We start from the raw sequence: 19,616 nt of genomic DNA on the forward strand, positions 1-19,616 counted from the left end.
GAATTACCATATGATCCAGCAATTCCACCTCTAGGTATAAACACAAAAGAATTGATTCAAACAGATCCTGTACACCCATGTTTATAGTAGCATTATTCACAACAGTCAAAAGATATAAACAATCCAAAAATCCATCAACAGATGAATGAATAAACAAAATGTAGTATATGCATGCAAGAGAGTATTATTCAGTCTTAAAAAGGAATGAAATTCTAAAAAAAAAAAAAAAGGAATGAAATTCTGACACATGTTACAACATAGATAACCCTGGGGACGCTATGCTAAGTGAAATAGGCCAGACAAGAGGACAAATATTGTATGATTTCATTTACATGAGAAACCCAGAATAATCAAATTCATATGGACAGAAAGTAAAATAGAGGTTACCAGGGCTGAGGGAAGAGGGGAATGAGAATTTATTATTTAATGGGCACAGAGTTTTTGTTCAAGATGCTGAAAACATTCTGGAATTGAATAGTGCACAACATTGGGAAGGTACTTAATGTCACTGAATTATACACCTGAAAATGGTTAAAATTGTCAATCTTGTGTTAAGTATATGTTACCACAATTTTTAACAGTAATACAGAAAATTCAATCAACATAATTCACCAATTAACAGAATGAAGAAGAAACACCATGATCATTTCAATAGATGTAGAAATACCATTTGATAAAATTCAACATCCATTTGTGAATAATTTTATGTCTTCACTTACTAGGGATAGAGGAAACTTAACTAAATATCTGTAAAAATCTTAACTAAGTATCTTTTTTAAAAAGCTACAGCAAATGGGGCTTCCCTGGTGGCACAGTGGTTAAGAATCTGCCTGCCAGTGCAGGGGACACAGGTTCGAGCCCTGGTCCAGGAAGATCCCACATGCTGCAGAGCAACTAAGCCCGTGAGCCACAACTACTGAGCCTGTGCTCTAGAGCCCGCAAGCCATAACTACTGAGCCGGTGTGCCACAGCTACTGAAGGCCGCACGCCTAGAGCCTGTGCTCCACAACAAGAGAAGCCACCGCAATGAGAAGCCGGTGCACCGAACGAAGAGCAGCCCCCGCTCGCTGCAACTAGAGAAAGGCCGCACGCAGCAACGAAGACGCAATGCATCCAAAATAAATTAATTAATTAATTTTTTTAAAAAGAAAGAAATATTAAGCTATAGTAATTAAGACAATGTAATTTCATCACAAAGATAAATAGAGTGATAGAACAGAATAATCTAAAACCTGGTCATATGTATAAGGTCACCTGACTTATGACAAAGGTGACCTTACCACAGAGTAGGAAGATGATGGATGGGTCTTTTTAATAAATAGTGTGCTATCGATCAGGGATCCCAAAGGGGAAAATCCATTTTGGCCTCACACCAGACACAAAAATCTATTCCTGATGGCTGTCGATAGAAATGTACAATGAAACTATAAATCTTCTAGGAGAAATGAGAGGAGAATGATCTTGTCGGTGGAAACAGATTTAAATGGGACACAAAGAGCAATGTAACAGTGATTCTGGAGTCAAACTGCCTGAACTTGAAATCTGATTCCGACCTTGGGCAAGTAATTTAAACTTTCTGTGCCTCTGTTTCCTCCTTTGTAAAATGAGGATAATAATAAGCAGATTATGTTGAGGACTATGTGATGATACACGTAAAGGGTCCAGAGCAGTGCCTGGTGCACAGCAAGCACTTACCGAGAGTCACTGTTATGTCCTTTCTGTGAGTATTGCCAAGGCCTCCTCTGAGGGGGAGGGGCTTGGTTTCATTTCTCATAGAAACTTTATGTTCAGTCCTTTGACATACGACTTTTTTATTTTTTAACTGGAGATACCCATGTTGGAGGCACCGCTTTACCGTCCACAGCATTTGCTGACTACCTGCTGCGTGTGTGGCTGCAGGGAAGGGAGACGGAGGTGAGGAAGATGCTTATAGAGGAAGCAGCGGACAGATTTCTTCCCCGTCCCAAAAACCTCCCCGCATCGTTGGGCAGTAAGACACAGACCTGAGAAACCACTGGAGAATGTGACAGCACTTAACTAAGAAAGGACTCCACTTTGCAGAGCAGCCAATCAGAAAACACCACTGCATTTTCTAGGTGCTATAACTACACAGAGAGACGTGAGGGTTACATGGAGGAGGGAGAAATCAAAGGCACAGGTGAGGCAGCGACACTGAATCACGAGAAAGAGTCACGAGCAGCCGCCCCGGAACACAATTTATAAAAGGTGGCAACCCCTCACACTGGCAGGGCCTGCTCTAGTTGCTTAAGGAACACCCAGAGCTGGAATTGCCCGGTCAGGGATTACAGGTTCTGGCAGGGAGAGGAAGGGCAGGAAGTCGTCCGGGGGACACCCACCCACGGCCCTCTCCCCGCTGACGTCAGCCCTCTCCCTGGCACTTTGTCAAGTGATAGCTCTAAGAAGTCCTTTGTGTGCCGGCCTGGCGCTGCTGGACGACCCATGTCCAGCAAAGGCCCATGTATGCATCTTCTCCATCCCACTCTCAGTTTCTTATTTAACCAGATTTGGGGGCAAAATGGTCTCTCACTACTATTCAGAACCCACCCCCAAAATAAGATGACTAAATCTAAAAGAAATGAAATTCGAAAGACACGTAGGCAGTTTATGGAGCTCACCCACGCAGAGAAACACAAGGGTTTGAGTCCATAGATTCGCTCACTTGTGGCTATATCCTTAGATGCTTTCTTAACTTCTCCCAGTCTTGCATACTAGGTACTCCAACCTCTATCTGATGTAAGTAGGTGAATTGTCAGTTTATGGATTATCCAAGCTCTATTTCTTCCTCTTCCTTCTACTGACTTCATTTTTTGCTATTCACCAGTTATTCTAGAATCTTCATCACAGGATAATGGGGGCGGGGCGGAGGGAGGAAGAGAGAGGTTGAAATGCATATAATTAAATGTCAGAGAAAAGGTGGAAAATATCTGAAGCCAGGATTTTTATATTTTTTTAACTAGTATTACTGTATTTGGTTTTCCTTTATCCAGCCTCCCTCTTAATATTTTTTCAAAGATTCTCCCCCTGCCTATGATAAATCATGAAGGTCATTTAAGCTTGGATATTGCTTGGTTCTGGCTGAGAGTATATGACTATGCAACTTCCTGTTTAGACATGCTTTCTGAAGATTTTGTTATTACAAATAATTTTTTCGATTATTGAATTCCAGATGTAATGAAAGAAAAGCACACTTGAATCACTATCTTCCTAGACTGTAAGGTCTAGGAAGTTCTTTCAAAAGGAGCAAAATCATCTTCCCCCTCAAAACATGTTCTTCCTTTTTTATTTTAAAAATATCTCAGTGGGTGGCACCGCCATTTTCTCAGTTGTTTACACTAGACGGCTGGGAGTCGCCCCCAACTCTCCCTTCCCCTCACTTGCACCCCAGCAATCACAAGTCCTGCTGAGTTCACCTAGTATTCACTTCTCTGTGGCCCTGCCTCTCTCCTTCCCCAGGGGAACTAGCCACGTCCCCTCCCCAGCGCTCTCTCCCGTGGCCGCAGTGGTCCCGTCCGCAGACCCTCACCTCAGGTCTCCCCCTCCACACAGAATGATCCATCTTGATGAGAATATATAGTCAATCAGTGGCTCCCCACAGCCTTCATGGTGAAGGTTAAAGGGCCCTGGTGGAGCAGGAAAGTCTCCAGGATCAGCCTCTTCCCACCATTCGCAGATTGGCACAGATTTCCACTCTGGCAACCTGACTTCCTTGTGGTTGCCCCAACGTTCCCTACTGTTTCTTACCTTGATGCCTTTCTCAACCCAGAAACCCTCCTTAATCCATTCACCACTTTCTGCACCTCAATCCATTCAGGTACCCCCATCACTCCATTCCCTACGCTGGCTCATCACTCCCAGTTTATGTGTCCATCCCCTCCCCCCTGTTCAGACTGCCTTCCCTCTGCATTGCCAGTCCCTAACTTGGCACACAGTAGGTGCTCAACAAATATTCACCGAATCCATTGTGTGAATAGTTGCATAGGAAACATGTATATTTAAATTGTTTAGAAGTTAGGTATACAGAACATAGCAGACGAAAGAGTAAAAAACAAATATGTTTTTGAAACTTTTTCGTTGCTTTGGATCCAGAGCACAGAACCAGTCCTTTGTTCTTCCCACAAATCAGTGGCACATGGCCAATGCATGGGATTGCTTCTGCTTCCTGAATAATCAGAGTAAACATCTATTGCATTACTTATTAAAGGCAGGTGCCGAGTGCTTCACGTGGACTGTCTCACTTAATCCACAGAACTACCCTGTTAGGTAAGAATAGTATTACATTTGAGGAAACTGAGGCTTAGTCAAATTAATGTTAGTTGTCATTGGAGCTGGGATTTAGAATTTGACATCTGACCCCAAAGTTCAGGCTCTTAACCATTATAATTTCCATGAGAGTTAGGGTCAGAAGGGAGGATACTGGTGAAAAGCATGTAGAGTCGAAATTACTCTTGGAAATTCCTTTTCATCAGAAATCTGTACCTCTTGGGCAGGAAGTTAGAACCTGCGTTGTAATTCAGGACACAACTCATGGTCCAGGCTCTCTAGACACAAGTCCAATGCTGTTTCAAAGTCTTCTATATATTTGACTTGCCTCCTTAACAAACATTTCAGTACTTGATACCACAGCTTGACTTTTCTCTTGCCAATCTTTATGACCCCTGTTACACTGAATCACATTGGAGAGGGCCATCCCATCTCCTGAAATCTCAGCACAGCCAGCTCTTGCACTAGAGTTGAAACTGACCACTGGCTTCAGATGAAGGTGATGACTTACGTCTGGAAGCCATGCTGTACGGGAAGAAAAACTGCTAGAATCACACTCAGCAGGAGGAGATGTTTGTACAGAGAGCATGTAAGAAAGCCCAGTTGCGAAATAGCAAATTCCTCTGTCCCCATCCTGTCTTCCTGTGGGACTGGAAAGCCTAGTTGTCAGGTCCCTCCTCACTCAAACTTATGCGTATTTGAGCTCATGTAAATTAAATACACAGAAGGAATGATTCCATCACAGCAGGATGCTCCCATGGCCTTGAGGGTCAGGGCACCTGTTGTGGACAATGATATCCATTTTTATTTTGAGATCTCCATCTTGGGGAAATGGGATAACTGACATGCAGTTCTTCCTTTCCTTTGATCTAAATCCTTTAAACTACATCTTAAAATGATCCCTACCTGCCTTATACTTCTCAGAGGTAGAGCACTGATGCCCCAACCCCAGGGGGTCAAAAGACCTACTTGAGGGCTTCCCTGGTGGCACAGTGGTTGAGAGTCCGCCTGCCAATGCAGGGGACACGGGTGCGTGCCCCGGTCCGGGAAGATCCCACACGCCACGGAGCGGCTGGGCCCGTGAGTCATGGCCGCTGAGCCTGCGCGTCCGGAGCCTGTGCTCCGCAACGGGAGAGGCCACAGCGGTGAGAGGCCCGCGTACCACAAAAAAAAAAAAGACGTACTTGAAACCCCTAAAATTTCTGTATTTCTTTCCTTTGCAATAATATGATTGTCTGATGTGTGCAAGGTCTTTGAACCATAGATTGATAGATAGATGAGAGATAGATAAATAGATGATAGATAGATGATAGATTGATAGATAGATAGATAGATAGATAGATAGATAGATGACAGATAGGTGCAGAACTGAAAATAGGGGCCAATAAGTGCTTTTTAAATTCCTTTGAGAAAGGTTAAAGAAACCCACTGTTTTCTCATGGGAAATTATGATTTAGGCCTTTTTTTGTTTTTTTCTGTTTACCCCAAGTACACTAGGGCCAAACTCTAATTAACTTTAGGTAAAGGAGGTCAAGAACAGAAGGACTGAATATTTCTGCCCTGCAAACCGGTTCATCTGTACCATTTTTCTAGGTTCCACATACATGCGTTAATATACAATATTTGTTTTCCTCTTTCTGACTTACTTCACTCTGTATGACAGTCTCTAGACCCATCCACCTCTCTACAAATGACCCAATTTCATTCCCAAAAGGACTGAATTAACATAGAGGAATCATCAACACAAAGAGCACAACAGAATCTACTGTGTGATTTTTTTTTTTTTTTTTTGGTGGACATAGTAGCTTAGCAACGCATATTTACTTCCTGTTATAAAAAAGATAGGTGCTATAAAATGAAGAGTTCCTGAATGGTGAATCATTTATGCAGCCACAGTTTTCCTTTAGAAATTACGTGCACAGCCTTAGGAAATAGAAGGTGATCACGAGCCATCCTCATACAGGAAAACTCTATGTCAGTAACAAGGTGGAGGACTGAAATAAAATTCTGCAACAACGAGTCCAAAGTTTCCAGCAGAAGCATCCCAAAGCAAGTCAAGGTCCTCCTCGTGCGGGTGTTCAATGCCACGACCACCCACCACAGCTCAGGGAGCCCAGCAGGCAGCAGAGAGAGCTGAGTTGCCTCCCAGCGACTGTTTTTTTTTGGTGGAGGGGGGTCCATGGTCACCCAAAGCTAGCAGGTGAGACCAGGCCTCTCCACTCCACACACACCTAAGGCTGCACACTCCATCTTCAGGCTCCTGTGTTTTCAACTCTTGCCTGACTTTTTACAATTGTGGTAAAATGCACATAATATAAAATTTGCCATCTTAACCATTTTTAAGTGCACAGTTCAGTGGCATTAAGTACATTCACATTGTTGTACAACCATCACCACCATCCTACCCCAGAACTTTTTTCATCTTGCACAACTGAAACTCTATCGCCATGAAACACTAACTCCCCAGTTCCTCCCCGCCACCCCTGGCAACCACCATTCTACTTTCAGTCCTTTTGAATTTGACTCCTCTAGCTACCTAGAGAATCATAAGTAGAATCATACAGTGTTTCTCCTTTCCTGAATGGCTTATTTCACTCAGCATCATGTCCTCAAGGTTCATCCGTGTTGTAGCGTGTGTCAGAATTTCCTTCCTTTTCATGGCTGAATAATATTCCATGTGTCATATTTATTGTGTGCTACTGTAGAATATTTGTGTGTGTGAGGGAAGTAAGAGGCTGATTATGTAATTGACCCACTCCTCTCACCCCCTATAGGATGAACTTGCTGCCTGGATATCACTTTGTCCCTGTCACTAAAGGGGCCATAGAGTGTCCAGAAGGAAAATCCCTTCTACAAAATATGAGGCCCAGAGTTTAAACCAGAGATTCTAAACTGGAATCCATGGTTGGGCTCCCAGAAGTCTGTGAATTCCCTGAAGCGGAAATCAAAATTGTGTACCTTTGTCTTTTTCTGGGGAAAGAGTCCTTAATTTTTATTATCTTTTCAAAAGAGTCTTTGACCCCCAAATGCTAAGCATCACTGGTCTCAGACACACCTCATTCAGGCTGAGCTGAGAACTGGATGAACTGCTGTTTCTCCCTCTGTCTCAGTGCGTGGTTCCACGAGGATGACAGCGCTTCAGAAATACCTACACCAACTCTCCACTGTACCATGAACCCCAGAGCACCTGCTTCTCGGGAGTCTGTTCAGAGGACCAGGGAGTTGGCTGTGCTAGGTCTAGTTATTCTCCACAGTGTATAAGAAACTATTTCTGCAATGACAGAAGAAAAGTTAATACTCAAAATATTTTCACTAGATTAAATTCAAAAGAGTATGGTAACGGGAGGTAGCAAAGACACCCGAACTGTGGTCCCTGATCTCGAGGAGCATGAAATCCAGTGAGAGGCATGGATTGGACGCCATCTGTGAGCACTAGTGAGCTCAACACAACCAGCGAACAGCACGGATGTGGGGCTTCGACTGCGTTTGCTGGAGGCATTTCTGAGGGTCACAGTCTGCTTAGATCACACTCTGCCCCATGGAGGAAACTCCTATTCATGCTGAGGTCCAGGAAAAATCAGACTTCCACTACCAACTGGTAGGCTTTAACCTCTTGGACAAGGAAAACTATGTAACTGACCTCATCTCCCTTCAAAATGTGGCCACCGGGAAGCTCAGACTCATATTTCTGGCTCAACAGCACTGACTCTGTAAGTCCGCATAATCTCCGCATATTTGTTTTATTATCCAGCCTTCTTCTCCCATTCCTTATACTTGGCCTTTGTGTTTTCTGTGGGCTGGATTCTGTTTTTGAATTTTATTTCTTCATTGTGTGTTTCTGCTGCACACTGGCCCAATCCTTTGCAGAATGAGGTGTGTTGTCTGTGATGCAGGCAATGAATGGGAGCTGGGATAGAAACAGGAGACGAGATTGACGTCTGCCATGTTGGCTGTTTTCTGCCGCCCTTCAGAAAACTCTCCGTCTTTCTTCACCTGCTCTGTATCTCCCTGCCAGGCTGTGTGCTGGCAGTGGCTGCGTTCTTTTACCAAAGTCCCCAGCTCTTATCTGGCTGCCTTCTCCGAGGCTCGTAGCTATAGCTGTCCTGTTTGTTTTGTTTGTTTGGCCATGCTGTGTGTCATGTGGGATCTTAGTTCCCCGACCAGGGATCAAACCCATGTGCCCTGCAGTGGAAGCACACAGTCTAAACCACTGGACAACTAGGGAAGTCTCCCAGCTTTCTGGGGTTTTAATAACTCTTTCCTCCTCCTGTCCCTTCAGCTAGAAGTGGTAACATCACTTCCTTTCTATGCATGCTAGCCCCAGGGTGTGTCCTCAAACCTTACAGCCTCCTTTCAGCCGTGCCCACACCTCTGTAAGTACTGGCCGTGAAGTCTCAGCTATTCCACTCGAGTGTGAGCTGATGGTGGCCAGCGAGGCTCTCAGAATGAGTCAGATTTTTGCCATTTCTCTCCACACACAGTCTATTCCACTCACCGTGCTTTACGTGTATTTCTGTGAAAGCACCGGCTCCCTCTTGCCTCTTAGTCTTTATATGCTCTGGCCCCTCCCTCCACCTGAAATCCCCAGTCCTCGAGCTCATCCTCCTTGATTCCCTTCTACGCACTCCCGGTGACGGTGTGATGCTACCACACCAACTAATCCCACCGACCTGTCACTCTTTGTTTCTGAGTCTGTCCCCTCCACTGAACTGTGAGGGCAGGCTTATGTCTGAGTATCTGTTTTGTTCCCAGCACCTGGTATTCAATTTAAAAAAAAATTGTTGAATGGAGAAATGAATACATGAGTGAATAAAAACACTTCTGGATTTTCCATCAGCAGTGCCACCTCTGGGCTGTGTCTTGGGGCATGCCTGCAGGCCTGCCAAGGTGTCCTCCCCTATGGCCAATGGAGCTGTCAGCACCCAGCGCAGGCCCGGTGCTGCCTGGAGAAGGCACAAAGGTGGGATGGGCTGAGTCCACAGAGGGCACCCGAGGGGGTGTGCTTGTGGGGACTGAGGGAAGACGAGAGATGAGAAGAGGAGGGGAGGTCACCGTAGGCACCATCGTGAGACTCTTGGGCTTGAGTTGACTTTAAGATAACTGGAAGTCACCTAGGCTCCGAGGAGCAAGATAGTGCCACCAAAAGAGACCAAGAGAAGGTGTTTGGAGATGGATATGGAATAAAGGTAAGAGGACGCATGCCAAGGACAGGGCATCTGCTGAGGGAATGGGGTGGCAGTTGAGCCATGAGAGAGAAGGAGGAAAAAGACCAGGAGTGGATCCCACAAAACTGACAGCTCCCACTCCTTTCTGGCATCTCCCCAAACTTTCCCCCAGTCCCTGTGTGGCCATGGCAACCTTAGCAACTGCCCTGAAGCAGGAGGTTCCAATAACGGGCAGCTTTTGAGTAGAGTCAGTAAAGTTTAGGGATTGAGAATGTGGCCTCTGGTGTCCTAAAACCCTCCTCTGAGTCCTAGCTCTCCCCCACTAGCCGCGTGGCCCTGCTCAAGTGACCCACTCTCTCCAAGACGCAGTCCTCTCATCTGCAAAGCGGGACGGCCGTGGCACCCACCGCCTGCGGTCTGTTGAGTATTAATTTTTTCCACACGTAGAATGTGCAGCTTACCTGGCACATAATACAAATTTTACTGGTTTGTTTTATTCCTTTTATTTTATGGATAATTTCTAAGGTAAAGCACCAGAGGGAAATCAGCTAAGATACTAAGTAAACAAAATCATAGAAGTTCTACTAAATCTGTCCATCATATTCCACATAAGAAGGGAAAAATTCTGACAGTAGCTTACAATGCTAAATCATAAACACCACAAAAGATTCCACATTTCGAATTTCTATCACCATTGGACCCAGGTTCAGCTCTTTTCACACATTATCTTGACCCATGACAGTGACCCCTAAATTCAGTATAATCTCCCCTACTTTGAGGACAGGACGAGGGAATGGAAACTGAGAAGGCTGCTAGCTTGCTGAAGCCACACAACTGGAAAGAACAGAAAGTAAGAGGTGGCCTATAGTCTGTGCCTGTCCTCCAGGCCACTGTACCTTCTCAAAGTGACATTTTCAGTGGTCCTGACATTATTTAGATGCAGCTGTTAATCAAAAAACATGAAACTCAACGGCAATGTCTATTAGAAAACCCCTGTGTGTTTACAAAAGAGAATATACTAGTTAGTGTAAGTGATGTATTTTAAACTGCTGACCCACGACATCCATCACAGGTACAGAAATGTATTCGAAATTCTTCATTTGAAGTTGAACATCTGTCGAATTGGCCTCCTTTGCGTGCGTAAGCTGGTCCCCTGCAGCACGTGGGGAACGTTTCAGCCCCCACTGATGCTGGCACTAGGTGATCAGTATGCACGGGTGAAGCTTGCACCCGTGCCCTGGAACATCTCTGAAATTCTTGTCTCCATGTGTAATGTTTGGACCGTCTCTGAGCACCATCACCCAGCCTGTACTACATCCTTGACACGTCTGCAGACACTCTGAGAGAGGTGGAGTTGAGAGAAAGAAGTAAAGCCCAGAAATGATTGGGCCCTAATAGTTCCAGCCCTACACAAGTGCTATTTTGGTATCTGGCCTTGTACCTGACAAATGAATGGGAATTCTGAGTGGAAACATAGATGTCCATTAGTAGGAGAAATCAAGGAGGAAGGGGTGGGCCCCTCTGAACACCCTCTTCATTCTCAGCTACTTGTTCATTTGACCTTGTTCCCTCAGAGGACAGAGAACACGCCAAGGTCTTCCAGTGTCTACACCCAACTGCCACTTTCATTTAGCTTGTCCTTAAAATGTCCTACAAGAAAACAAAAGCCAAATTATGATAGCACACACTTTAAAGCCTACACAATGCACCCATGTGTGGTGACTTCACAGCAAACCAGAGAAATAGGCAGCGCTGGTAGCATTATGCTCACCTTACAGATGAGGAAACTGGGGCACCGAAGTTAAGGCAATTAGCCGAGGTCATGGAATTGGAAAAAGCAAAACTCAAATCCAAGATCCCATTGTTCTGAGTCCAAGTCCAGTGCCCCTTTATCTCACCTTATATTTTTTAAAATCTCAGTGCTAGAAGCAAAAATGCATGGATAACATTTGGGAAAGTAGCAGGACAGGGCGCCACAGTGAGGCGCTGTCCCCCTCAAAGACCCCCAGGTCCCAGCCCTATAAATGGAGGACCTGCGTCACTGAGCCTATCCCCTACCCGCTGCTGTGGCTTTGCTCCTCTCTGCTCTGACAGCCACACTCCTCCACAGGCCTGCTTGAGTCAGGAGACACCCGAGGCTGTAGCCAGGGTCCCCTCATATTACCCCAAACAACAAGAAAGCAGGAACAGAGCAGGATGGCTCATCCTTGACAACACAGCTCGATCCCTTCCCACTCCTGCCCAGCCCTGCCTTGTCCTAAAGGGCCACTGGCCACACCCCGCCTGCCCTGTGAGGCCCACCAAGGCTGAAATGCACAACTCCATATAATATTTGTCATCTACTGGCTCCTCTCCCCCAGTTTACAAAAGAGCAAACCGAGGCTCAGAAATAGGAACGCTGGTTGAGCCCAAGGTCACGCAGCCAGTTCATGGCAGAGCTGGGAACCATGGCCCGACAAAGGCTGCCCTTTGCTTATCTGCAGTTATCACCTGCGCACACGCAGGCAGGCGCAGTGCAGGTTAGCGGGGACCTCGAGGCGCTGCAAAGGCGTGGTGAACGGGCCTGGGAAAAGGGCCCAGCTTTCCTGGATTCCAGTATGGGACTCCAGCCATGGGATCACGTCACTCTCCCTCAGTAAATCAATCTGGAAACGGACAGTGGGTCTCACTAGAACAAGGCTGTCAGGTGTGAGGGTATTTTCCAGATGAATATTAGGGAAAAGAAAAAAAATGGAGCTCAGATTAATGCAGAGATCTATGGCCCAAAATACCAAAAGGGAAAGTACGGTAATTCACAGAGGGCTGAAAAAGAAAACAAAGGAGGGAAAATTGAAACAAAAGCTATCTCTTTAACGATCTGCCATTTCCTTTTTTCCAGTTGCTTTTTTTTTCCCTCTTGGGAAACTGGCATCTGTCTCTCCCCTCACCAAACACATAACATGTAAAGACAAGGACTTGAATAGCTGGTCTAATGAGGCATTAATAGAATGTGACTGCAGAGACCAGGTATCCATGGTCCCCTGAAGGACACCAGGCCCTTTGACCATAGCCAGGCAAACGATGTCCCACCTGCTTGGGAAGCTGTTTATTGACACTTAGAGGTTTAGACAAGGCCATGAGTTTTAAACAGGCCCCTTTCCTGAATTTTATTGCCTGGTTCCATATTGTTTGACAAAAAAAATTAACTTTCCATAACATGACTTATACTGTGCTTTCATTTAGCAAAAGCAAGGTTTAAAAAGAGACCTGAGGGCTTCCCTGGTGGCGCAGTGGTTGAGAGTCCGCCTGCTGATGCAGGGGACACGGGTTCATGCCCCGGTCTGGGAAGATCCCACATGCCGCGGAGCGGCTGGGCCCGTGAGCCATGGCCACTGAGCCTGCGCGTCCAGAGCCTGTGCTCCGCAGCGGGAGAGGCCACAACAGTGAGAGGTCCGCGTACCGCAAAAAAAAAAAAAGAGAGAGCTGAGAGCTTAGCAGAAAACAAACAAATATGTAAATAATCCAAAAAGAAGGAAAATTCACCTCTAGGCCAGTCACCTTTTTTGAAATTTGAAAGAACTACTAAACTTTCTTGAAGTTGCTAAACCAGGTAAGTACTTAAATGGAACCCTGTGATAATGAAGCAGTTCCACTCTGTCACCAGATGAACATAGAAGATTCTCAGTTTTCCTTTCTTATGGCTGGAGTTAAAAAAAGGCACACCTCCCCATGCTGCTTTGGCTGGTTCATCTCACCTGATTTCACTCCACTGGTTGGTGTGGTACACAGGATTTTTAGGAACAGCCCCCAAGATTCCACATGCAAATGTCCAGAACATGGGAATGTGATGGATGATCACATCATGTTATATTACATGGTATTGTTGACCTTAAAAGGGGAGATAATCCAGGTTGTTCTATTCTAGTCACATGGGCCCATGAAAGCAATGAACTTTCTCCAGCTGGTGGCAAAAGAAGATGGTGGAAGAAGACAGAGGGATTAAAGCATGAGAAGGAATGCACCATTGTTGGTTCCAAGATGAAGAAGACCACCTGCAAAGGAAGGCAAGCAGCCCCTAGGGGCAGAGAGTGGCCTGGGTTGATCAACAGCAAGGAAATGGACCTCAGTCCTACAACCACAAGTAACTAGATCCTGCCAACAACTTGAATTTTCAGCTTGGAAGCAGAATCTTCCCCAGAGCCTCCAGACAGGAGCCCAGGCAGCTGACATCTGATTTCAGCAAAGCCCAGTGGAGCCCACCTACACTCATGACTTACAGAACTACGAGATAATAAGTGGGTTTTGTTTTAGGGTACTATGTTTGGGGTAATATGTTATAGCAGCAATAGAAAACTTATACAGTTGGCAAAAATGACAGTACTCAAACACTGGGACAGAAACAGAAAAAGAAAAACATCAGGGCAGGACTGTGGAGAAGGAAAGGCAAGGAGGAGATTTCAGACTGGGACTCTCTAAATTGCCACTTACTGCCATTTCAAGTCCTGGTCTAGTCAACTCAGATCATCAGAGAAGTAACTAGATAAGTCTCTTCTGATCCTTAAGAACTTTGTTCTCTTTCCAAATAGTGAGTTTTTCTGCTCCTGACCAATGGGTACCAGATTGTTATTAGTTAGGCAGTTCTGCTAGGTGACATGAGGACGATTAGAGCTTTGTGAAATATCTACCAGGTACAGCCTCCTGGAAGAGAATGGTGGATGCCCAGGGCCATGGCGGGAGGTCATCGTCTCAGAGCCTTCAGCCTCCAGAATCCTCCCCCATGCCTCCCTGTTCTCTCAGCCACTAGCTCCCCCCACAAACGCTTCCTTTTCTCTGTTGGCTTTCCTCCTTGTCACGGTCTTGGCCAGATTCTACTTATTTTCTTGAAGGCAGTCACGATAGCCAGAAAAGAAATATTATTTGGGAGGAAAGTTACTGTTGAAGGGTTTACTCTCCCTACTCAAATCCCATCTTTTCTGTAATGTTGAATCAATTTAAAATAAATGTTAAGTAAAGGAAGATAATGGGAGGTTTCAGGGATCTCCTGGAATTTAAAATATCCGATTCACTCTTCTATATTTCACCCAAGGGCTCTTACAAATAAAAGAATGAGCCTTCCATGTCACTAAACTCTTCTGGATACTGATCCAAAAACAGAAGGAAAGTGTTTGTATTTCATGTCTCTCCTTCCACCTTCCATCTCATGGGGCTGGACTCCCAACTCACTACTGTAGACAATGTATTGCTTTCTTTCTCTGGGGGATAAATGTCCAGTGGAGATGGAATTATAGTCCTGGGAAAAGGAGGGGTGTCACACCAACACCCCTCCCCCACTGTCTACCACTCAGGTAATTCCCCAAATGTAGCAGCCAGGCCTTCACTGACAAGCTTGGAAACTGCTTTTTAATGGTGAGTGATTCCCTCAGTTTTCAGAAAACAAATGTATATGTCCAAAGTTTCCAGAATCTCTATTTCCAGAGTACCTCTCTATTTCTCACCCTGTATATAAAATGGAAGCGATGTTCCATGTATTTCTGTAGAGACTGCTTATTATGACCAGAAATATTTATATAAAGTACCTATACAGTGGGTTATATGTAGCAGACAACCACTGGATGGAAGGTTTTCTTTGATTCATAATGATTGTGATCATTCCCTACTGCCCTCTGAGCATCTGTACCGAGATGTTTCAAAGTGTCCTCAAACTTAACACCTCTAAACCTGAACTCATGATCTATATTCCCAAATCTGCTCCCTGTCTGCTGCATTCTGCTTCTGTCTAATGGTACTACTGCCCACCCGATCACCCAGGCTACCTTACTTCGTCTTCTTCCTCTCCTCCTCCCCCCTTCCCCTCCTTCTCCTCACTCCAAAAGGATTGGGCTTTATGTCCTGAGCATTCTATCTCCCAAAGATGACTTGAATCCATTTCACTCACACTGTATTAGTCCAAGATTTTATTATTTTATGCCTGGATGACAACAAAAACCATATAACTGTCTGTCTGTTTCTACTCCACCACAAACCATCCTCTCCATTGTGCTCTACAACTTAAATCTGATCACGATGCGCTCATCACCAAAGCCCTTCAGTGACTTTGCACCATGAACAAGAGTGCCCAGCTCCTGGTCACACACAAAATGCCCTCCACAGTCTAGCCCCGTCCTACCCTTCCTGCCTCATCTGCCGCCACCACCCGCCACTCTGGCCTCTACTCCAGCCACTCCAGCCTTCTGGCTGCTCCTCAGAGGTGCCGTTCCTTTTCATTCCTCCATGCCTTTGCAGTCACACTGCCTCTGTTCAGAATGCTTGTCCCACACTTTTCCACTTGGGAAACTTCCTCCTCAAGAGCTGATTCGAACATTCCTTCAACTTGAAGACTTTGGATATCTGGATATCGGATATTGAATCAAAATGAATCTCTCCTTCCCTATATTTACATAGCATTTTCTAACAGCTTTATTAAGATAAAATTCACATACCATAAATTTAACCATTTAAAGTGTACCACTCAATGGTTTTCAGTATATTCACAGTTATACAACTATCATCACAATCTAATTTGAAAACACTTTCATTACCCGTAAAATAAACCTTATACTCATTAGCAGTCACCCCTCCTTCCTCTGCCCAGCCCTAGGCAACCACTACTCTACTTTCTGTCTCTATCGACTTGCCTAGTGTGGATAGTTCAATAGAAGTGGGATCACAGAATATGTGGAATCATACAGTATCTTTTTTGACTAGCTTCTTTTCTTGTTTTTAAGGTCTATTCATGTTACACATACATCAGTGCTTCACTCTTTTTAATTGCTGGATAATATTCCACTGTATGGATATACCACATTTCATTCATCCATCCATCAGTTGATGGACATTTGGGTTGTTTCCACTTTTTGACTATTATGGATAATGTTGTGAACATTAGTGTACAAGTTTTGTGTGTCCCATAGGAGTGTGCACACAACTCCACTATGACATTGCTCACTACTGTAATTATCTCTATATTCCTCTCCATTGAATAATACAATCTTCTAGGGCCTTACCACTCTCAGGAACTGCCAAGCCACAAGCAAATCTGATGATTGAATGAATGAATGAATGAATGAAGTTAATAATAAGCGGACACTTTTTTTTTTGGTAGACATTTTTTAGAGCAGTTTTAGGTTCACAGTGGATACTCTTTTGAGCAAGGTGGAGCATGCATGGTCATATTTATTTTCAAGTAAGCAAAAGAAGAGTTTTGCCAATAAGCCAGGAAGTCAGTGGCAAAGTAGGGACAAAGTAATCCTAAACTCAACTAATGAAATAAATGACACCCACACCTTCCATGCACATGTAGATACTGCTTTATGTCTTCCCTTGTCCTTTCATAAGATCACCTCATCTGATAGCGTGAGGTTGGCAGGAAAGGCTGCTATGAAAACCAAGTGAGGGACTTCCCTGGAGGTCCAGTTGTTAAGACTCCACACTTCCACTGCAGGGCGTGTGGGTTTGGTCCCTGGTTGGGGAACTAAGATCCCACGTGTCCCGCAGTGCGGCCAAAAAACAAAAACAAGTGAAGTGTCTCACCAAAGCCATGTCTGCCTGCAGGGGAGGATGCTGAGCGCTTCCCAAAGCCACCCAGCTGGATGCCAGCTCTTCTCTCCCCACACCCCCCAACTCTCCCTCAGTCATGCTGGCTCCCGGCTCAGTTTTGAGACCCACGTTATTCTAATCACTTATTTTTAGTCCCCTGAGGGCATGGGACATAATACCTGCAAGAAGCCACTGCAGACCACACGTCCTTCATACCCACATGGAAAACCAGCAGGATGGCTTGTCCAGAGTTCAAGGCAGAAGGACTGTCCTCAGACACTCAGGGCAGGACCACTCACTGGATGAGTCATCTCTCTTTGAACTTCCTGTTGGACGATTTAGACGTTATCATAAAAACTCCCATGGGTTTATCTCCACAACGGCCTGGAGTTCACCTCCCTGGAGAATATGCCTCATCCTCTTTTGAGCTGATTAGAAATGACAAAGCGCATTCAATGAAGAGAGCTCGAGCCTGACTGGTTGCTATTTAGAGCACATGATGGGCCACCCAGACCTCTGGGTGCCTCCCCACCCCCGACCCTGTGCACTGACACTGCTTCTCCAGACACCTTCAGTCACCCCTGAAGTTCAGGAGGTTCCTGGTGACAGCTCAGGATGCACAGACCCTAAAATAACTGATTAAGAGGTGGGTGCTATTTCTTTTTTTTTTAAATAAATTTATTTTATTACTTTTTTTATTTTTGGCTGTGTTGGGTCTTCGTTGCTGCCCTCAGGCTTTCTCTAGTTGCAGAGAGCAGGGGCTACTCTTCATTGTGGTGCGCAGGCTTCTCATTGTGGTGGCTTCTCTTGTTGCGGAGCATGACCTCTAGGCGCACGGGCTACAGTAGTTGTGGCACGTGGGCTCAGTAGCTGTGGCTCACAGGCTCTAGAGCACAAGCTCAGTTGTTGTGGCGCATGGGCTTAGTTGCTCCACGGCATGTGGGGTCATCCCAGACCAGGGCTCAAACTCGTGTCCCCTGCACTGGCAGGAGGATTCCTAACCACTACGCCACCAGGGAAGTCCCGAGGTGGGTGCTATTTCTAAAACAGTACAGCCTGTTATGTTTGGGATGTGAGGGGATTACGTCACGTTATCTATTCCTATCACAAAGAGATGCTTTTCTGGCCTCTGGAGTACCAGCTCCCAACACCTGCTTTACTGAGTGGCTCGTGCACACGCTGGGTCCAGGAATCCCAACCAGGTAAAAGGTAAGAGTTTCGCCTCCCATCCCAAGGGAGGGATATTTGAAAACGTTCCATCAAGAGAACAAGCATTCAGGTTGACGTGCTTGCTGTGTAGGAGGAGGGACTGAAACCCTGGAACTCAGAGAACTCCCAAGTGACCTGAAGGAGCTGCGAGCAAGGCTCAGTCCCACCCAAGGAGAGCAGTGCCCTTTCCCTCAAGCATGCGACAGGTGATGTCAGGAGAGGGGAAAGGGACCAAGCCCGTATGTCGCTGTGCCAGGAGGAAGGGTGCAGTGTCGGACCTCAGCTTCCCACGAAGGGGGAGAATGTATGTGACCCGAGGTCACCCACCACAAGCCGGAAGTGGGGAAGAGCTCAGGCTGCCTGGGTTCGGATCCTAATTATGCCACTTGCTAACAGGACACCCAAACCATCCCTCCACTGAAGAAGGAGGTCAATGTAAATATCCAGTGTGTAGAATTTTTATAAGGACTAAATGAATATTGACAGTTTAAACCTTTTTAAAAGGCCTGGCACATCAAAAGCGACATGTGTTTATAACATGAATTTTAAAAGTTCGACTGCCACCCTGACTCGGGAAGGATTTTCTTCGAACCATCACACACTGCTGCATTTCTGTGTTGATAAAGCCTGGGTACCAGCAATCAGAAATCTCTTCATGTGTCAATTCTTCTAAGACCTGGGACTAAAGATACTATGAGCGATGAAAATAGTAAAAAATAATAACAGTAATATAAATGTACAATTCAACAAAGGCAGAATCTGAACTGGCAATATAGGTAAGCCCACTTATTCAGATCCTTTTTTACTATCAAAAGACAAGGAACGCCTGTGATTTGGGGGGCTCTTCTAAAAGTAAGCTTGGGAAGGAAGAAAATTTTGGTGTGTTTTAGGTTTTTTTCTCAATCCCTAAATACTTCAAACCACATAACAGATTCAAAAAACGATTATTATCATCCGTTTCTGTCTGAAGCAGGAAGAAACCTTCATGTGACAATGGAAGGCAAGAACATCCTTGGATCCAAATATGTCAAATGCTCTATGACCTGTTTCAATATTTTAGGGGGAGATTTTTATTCATTACAAAAGAAATTTAGCTTTTCTGTTCAGGGACACTCCATGAGCTAAATTTCAACTCTGGGCTGTGGGGCGCACCTGTGCAAACAGACTCTCCCACTTGGACCTGCCAGAGCCTGGAGATGTGCGTCTGTCACCATCCACCCGCGGAGTGTAGGAGGGAGGGGGTGCAGGCAGGCCCGGGATGAGACTCCGCCCACAGGCTGGGGCTGAGGGTGGCTTCGCTGGCACTTGGATGTAAGCCTCAAACACGCAGCGGTTCTGACCACAAAAGCTGCTGCAAGACACACTATCTTCCTATCCTTTCTTTAGTATGTTTTAACTAAATGTCTA

This window comes from Leucopleurus acutus (genome assembly GCF_964270905.1).
Source record: "Leucopleurus acutus genome assembly, chromosome: 13".
Lineage (NCBI taxonomy): Eukaryota > Metazoa > Chordata > Mammalia > Artiodactyla > Delphinidae > Leucopleurus > Leucopleurus acutus.